Below are 6,446 nucleotides of genomic sequence, written 5' to 3'. Positions count from 1 at the left end.
TGCTTATACCAAATTTGGAGGAGAGAGAAAATTGCGAGGCGCGACAGCAGAACAAAGACTGTCGCGCCCGCGGCGACCGCAACGAACGTCCTTCCTCGGCCCCTGCTTCGTGGAGGTGGCGGCGACTCGTCCCGCGCGCGCGGCGAGGTGTGCGACGCGATGCGTCACGGAGCGGACGGGGCTGCGAGCTGCCTTGTCCGCGTCCACGCGAACGCGCACGCGCGTCTGCGTTTCTCCGTCTGACTCATAAGCCCTCGAGGTCCACCCAGGTCACACAAGACCGGACGGCCTTCTTCGTCGTGGCCGAATAATGCATACGTGTGGGGCTCAATGCTACACGCACACACGCACACACACACGTGTGCCACATGCACGTCGCACGTGTATATGCGTGTGCAAGCGTATATGCGCGCGCACACACACAAGTCTATGTTCACGCACGTATGAAACCAGATGCTGCACATTCTCTCTCCCCGGCCGGTGCTCTGCGGGCACCGAGTGCCGTCCGCCTCTTGCCGGCGCGTATAACTCTGCCGCGAGCCTGGGGCGATGTCGCTTCCCGGGCGCGCACGCCCAGAGATGCGTGAGGATGCCGCCCATTTCCCACACTCATAAAAACCGAACATATCTTTTTGCTCTCTCTACCACATCTCAGTTTTTAAAATACATCATTCTGGGTTTTATATAGTTTCTAATTCTTAAACCCTGTTCACTTCTTATTTCCCGGAAATTTAAAAATACTTGTGTCACAAGTTCGGTTCCCCAGCAGCCTGAGAGGAATCGCTCAAGGGCGATTGAGCTCAAGTTTAAGAAAAACAAAGGCTTCCTGTGAGGATTCTCACGCACTGCGCCTGGACCCGGATCTGGGAGATTTCTGGGAAGTGGAAGCCAGGGACACAGTATTTCTCTGTTTTAAGGGACTGTTACAATAAAATCATATTTCGCGGCTCACGGGAGAGATCTAATCATGGTGCCCACATAGCTCGTGAGCTGGTTTTTCTCTTGTGTCCAGAAAGACACTTGTAGGAGAGGACGGCAGGGCGCGGGGCCCCGAGTCACATCGGGGTCCCGGGCACTTTGTGCTTTTCTGATCCTTGGTGTGTGGCTTCCATCCTCCAGGTCACAAAGTGCCCGTTGGATCATTGGCCCTCGCGTGCAAGTTCCAGACAGCAGAAAGGTAGGGCGGGGAGGGCGAGAGGTTTTCTCCCGAGTCACCCCAACTCGCAGGCACTGCTCTCCCCGCCCCGGGGGAGCCTGGGGGGTGTCAGCGCCAAGGCGGGCTCGCCCTTCCCACGGGGCACCCAGCCCCGACGGCGGAGGACAGAGAACGGGTAGGCGACTCGCGGCCTCAGCCGGGACCGCCTTTAACTCCTTTCTCGAGCGTTCGCAGAGCTTTCGTCCCGTCGCCTGCCACGGACGCCTGGAGGGGGAACGTGGAGACCGAGTCCAGGGCGCAGGCGCAGGCGGGGCCCTGACGTGCTGTCGCACTGCGGCCGGCGCCGGGCACACTCCTCCCCACGCCCGCGGCAGAACTGCTCTTTGAAGGTCCGGTCCCTTCGCTGCCCTCTCTGGCCCGCCCCTACCCTCGAGGGCATAGCTCTCAAGTCTGAAAGCGTCTGTGGGACTCAGGCGTCCCCCGGCGAGTGCGGGTCGTGCTGGGGCCTGAGGTTAGAAACCGGGGGACCTGTTCTTCCGTCAGATGGGCCGCGGCGGGTTTAGAGCCCACGTCCTGGCCCCGCGAGCCCGTCCGCCCCTGCTCACCGGGAGCCGGCATCCTCTCGCCTCTCCCCTGGCTTCTCTCCTTGAAGCTACCATCGCGGGACATCCGCTGCCCTCCAGGGGCTCCCCCCCAGAGACCCGCACGTCAGCGCCCCTGGGTGGCTGGGTGGGGCCTCCCGCAGGACCAGGACAGAGCCCGCCACCCACGTTCTCCTCCCGCTGCACGTTTCCCTGGTGACCCAGCAGCGGTGGCCCCGCCCACCCGCCGGGAGAGCCCGGGGCCAGCAGAAGAGGCGGCGCGGTGTCTCAGGATCCAGGTACATAGATGCGGGTCGGTTCCGAGTAGAGTGGGGTTCGAAGGCGTCACTCTGCCGTTTTCCTGGGTCAACAACATGAAAGACAGAGAAAGCCTGGGCTTCACTGGTGACAAAAAGTGTTAATGAGTCAAATTCCTGTTTTGTTTTTCATAAACCAGCGTCAGTTGCCTCTGCAAGGAGCTGTGAACAAAGAACAAAGCCCTTCGTGGGAGGCGCTGCGGGCGGGGTCCTGCCGGCCTGACCTTCTGTTCGCTGACCTTCTGTTTGCCTCGCTAGGAGCTGCCTCGAGGCCCCAGGCCCGGCCAACCTGCTCATGCTGTCTGTCGCAGGCGGGGACACAGACCTCCTGGCCTCGGCCTCGGCTGCCTGGACTCGGCCGTTCCCGCCCTGGGTACCCCGCGCCTTCTCCTCGCATGGGTGGGGCTCCCCTCAGCTGTTCACACCCCAAAGCTGGGTCCCCACGGCCATGTGCTGGAGGTGCTCAGCTGTCTGCATGTTACCTTCCCCCACTTCTAGACGAGAAAACGAGCTCCGAGGACCGGGGACGCCCCACCCTGCACGTCCATCCCTCTGGTGGCCTCGGGCAGGTCACCTGAGTCCAGCCTGTGCCCCTGCCTGGCCCTGCAGAGCCCGAGACAAGAGGACATTCGGCGCCGCTGCCCTCCCCACCAGAGCGGAGGCCTCGCGGGCAGCCTGTGGCCAGGAGCGTCTCCCGTGGAGTCAGCCTGCTGGGGAGCAAGCCTCAGTGTCCCCTGCCTGTCCCCACGCCTCCCGAGGGCGGTCTCTGTGAGAGCAGCTGGGCGTGGAGCCATCTGCTCAGGTCTGGGGGAGCGGCTGGCGGCCGCAGGTTCCAGCTGGCGGAATGCGGGGCTTTTCCATGGTCTAAGCGTCCTGCCCCTGGCCGGGAGCCAAGTCCTCCTCAAGGCCCCGCCTGCCTCGCACCCCTGGTTTAAAGCACCCTCACCTGCGGGGCTGGGGGCAGCAGGCATCGTGGTGGGCGCCTCCCATTTACAGGTGAGGGGACGGAGGCTTGGAGAAGTTTGCCGCTGAACCAAAGGTCCAGAGGCGGCAGGCCGGAACCAGGCCTCGGCCTCCCGAACCCTGCCCTTCTGGACCCGAGGCCCCCAGGCCCCCCACAAGACAGTCTCAGGCCTTGAGCAGCCGCCTGGTGGGGGGCAGGGGCCAGCCCTGTCCAGAACAGCCTGGCGCCTGCCTCTGGCCACCCCAGGCAGAGTGACCAAGGCCCGTGGCTGCCTCTCTGCAGCCTCTGAGTGCCCGGGTGACCCTTCTCTGACCGCAGCCTTTGCTCAGGGTGTCATGATGGGCCAGACCCCCCTGCAACTCCAGGAAGTCTGAGCTGGAGGCTGGGAGCCGCTCCTTCCCGGGGCAGGAGGCTCCGCCCGGGGATGGGGGTGGGGTCTCCGTCCCATTGTCACAAGGTCTTTTCATCTGTAGGTGGGTCCTGCCAACCACATTCCCTTCAAGCCCGGAGACGCCCCGCCGCTGCCCACCCTCACTGGTCAGTGACATGGCCCCACCCCGGCACTCGGGCCCTTTCTATGGGACTTCCTCCTCATGAGGTCTCCCTCGCGGTAGTGGCCGGCCGGCTCCTCAGCATCTCCGTCCCCCAGAGAGGACAGACAGGACCCCACACCGCCTTCTAACACCCAGCTCGGGCTGAAACCCTGCAGCCCTGAGCACCCACCACCTCCGAGACCCCTGATGGGGCAGGGAGCCCGGGAGGCCCACCCGCCGGCGGAGCGAGCCCGGCGTTGGGCGGGGAGTGGCTGTCTGTCCCGCCGGCTCCCAGCCCCGCCTGTGAGGCCACGGGGGGTTTCACACGTCCCCCCGCCTCCCACACACGAGACAGGTGGCTTCAGCTAAACTCCGTCTGGCAGCTGGGACGGTTCCGCTCAGCAAATGTTTACCGAGCACACGCAGGCCTCGGCCCTGGCGGGGACTTCCTGTCCTGGGACGCCCCGGTCGCCAGCTGCTGAGCCCCAGGTGTCTTCACAGGGAGCGGGACCCCCCCAGCACCTCCTCCCCGACACGCGGGCCGCGCCCCCGCCTCTGTGGGACACGGAAGGCGGGCTCCTCTGTGGCGCGTTTCCCACACCGTCCAGGGAGGTGAAACCCCGAGACCCGTCGCCCCCAGGCGGGGCTCCCCTGCAGCGACACTGAGTCTCTGAGGACTCTGAGGTCAGCAACGGCCAGCCTCGCCGACAGCCACGCTGCCGAGGTCAGGTCAAGGGCGACACACAGAGCGGAAGTCCGTGTTCCCTTTGGAGGCAAAGTCCCAGGACAGGTGTCCGACGGGGGCCCGGCACACTCCCCATCCGCAAGGCCCCTCCCAAACGACGAGGGCCGCCGGGGGCTGGGACCCCAGTGACCCCCGCGTGCACTGCATGGGGGCAGGGGCCTGGCTGCGGCCGCGCCTGAGCAGCGGTCAGCCAGGCGACGGCGGCCAGCACCAGCAGTGGCGGCCTGCTGAGTGTGCGCCTCGACGGAACGGGAGGACGGTGGCACCTTCTGCGGTCGGTCACCCTCCCCAACCCCAAACCCCAGTGCGATGGTGAGGGAAGCGGCAGACGGACGCCCAGCAGGGCACGTGTGTGACCGCACAGGCCCGCTCCCGGGGGCAGGGAAGCCCGGGGCACTCCCTTGCCGCGGCCCAAGGGGCGTGACGGTCAGATGGAAGCTGGAGCCTTGGCCGGGGATCTGGGCCAGGAAAGGACACTCGGTAAACACGAGGGACATGTGAGCACGGCATGCACCTCCGCTCGTGACGTGCCAGTGTCTGCTCGATAACTGCAACGTGCGGACGGGCAAGATGTGGGCAAAAGGGGGTGCCCTCTGCAGGCACCGCCCCGCGGTCGCTGGATGCCCCGCGCAGACCCTCCACCAGCCCGGGGACCTGGTGACATCTAGTGGTCACTGCTTAGAACTGCGGCTTGGCTGTGTTTCCGACGTGCGGCCTCATTTCCCTGATGCAGCGCCACACTAAGCAGACGCTGGTGTGTAAGGGCCGCACGCTTGTGTTTGAAAGGCCGAATACACGAATGCATGCGGTGACAGCAAAGTCCCTCTCCTCTACGCGCCACCGACGCCTGCGACTGGCGATCTGTGTTCAGCCGCTGGTTATTTGCATGCAAGTTTAAATAACACGATAATACTCATACATTTACCAAGATGAGATGACCGCATGGTAGGACAGACAGAATTTGGGGCATGATGTGACCTTTCCTCCTGTCCCCTCTACGGCCTGGTTTTGACCTATAGTATTACTGGTTTTCTCGTGGTTAGGTTGATGCTTAAGAGTGCGCTTAAATGTCTATTTCTCGAAGTTTCATCTTTAGACAAGCCGTTGATTCTCCGCCACCCCAAACGAGCAGGTCGGCACACGCAGGGCCCCCTGCTTTCGGCCCAGACGCCGTGGGCCCCGCCGGCGCGGCACCGAGCGTGTGTACAGCGCTTAAACACGGAAGCGACCGCGGCGACGGGTTCCGTTTGGGTCGGTTCCGAACGCTGAGCGCCCGTAGCGTGTGTCCGACCGGCATTACGACCGTGCGAACACCGAGTGCTGTGACTCGGCCCGCGGGCGGGGGGAGGGGGGAGATAGAACATCATGCCGTTGAACCCGGGGATGCAAAGGAGGACGTCCCCGGCGCGAAGGTCCCTTCGCGTCCCTGCCGCCTGCTCGCAACCTCCCGCACTGTGTTCGCCTGGACCGTGACCGTGACTTTCCTAGACTGCCCTGTTTCTCACCGGGGTTTCTGAGCCACTCTGCTGGGTGTCGTCGTCGTGGGGGACACACGTCCCAGCAGCACCTGGAGCTGGCGGAGACCGGCGGATGGTCTTTGAGCTGTTGCTCACACAGTTTGCGAGGTTCGGGTGACCTGCTTGCCCGCCGTGACCTCTGGCTGTGGGCCAGCCGCCGCCCGGGTTTTCTCACTGCACAACCAAGTGCCACGATTTCTTGGCTCTTGGGCCATTTTCTTTTTTGGATTTATTTTCACTGCTCAGGTTTAGATTTGCCGGAGCACACACTCCACCGGCAGGCGGTTCACAGCGGCCTCCCGAGACCCGAAGCCGGCCTCCCGCTGGCCGGCCCTGCAGTCTCCGATGGCGGGGCGTGCGGGGCCTTGGCAGGCTCGCCTGGGGGCCGGCAGCACGCGGCCCCTCGCCGGATGTCGGGGGGGCTGAGGTGGTACCTGCAGAGCCGTGAGGACGGCGACGGGCAAACGGTAACGGTGCCCACTGCGGTGGGACGCGAGGACGGGGCCGGCTGGGGTGCTCTCTGGCCACCGAGCACTCCCGCGCGGCCTCGTGCCACCCCGCATGCCGGCGGCCGCCACGTGTGTGTCTCCAGGGCCCCCAACCCAGACCCCGCCGCCAGACAGCCCCACTCAC

This window comes from Rousettus aegyptiacus, unplaced genomic scaffold, assembly GCF_014176215.1.
Source record: "Rousettus aegyptiacus isolate mRouAeg1 unplaced genomic scaffold, mRouAeg1.p scaffold_m13_p_17, whole genome shotgun sequence".
Classification (NCBI taxonomy): domain Eukaryota; kingdom Metazoa; phylum Chordata; class Mammalia; order Chiroptera; family Pteropodidae; genus Rousettus; species Rousettus aegyptiacus.
The sequence above is the reverse complement of the archived record's forward strand: the minus strand, read 5'-3'. Positions refer to the sequence as shown.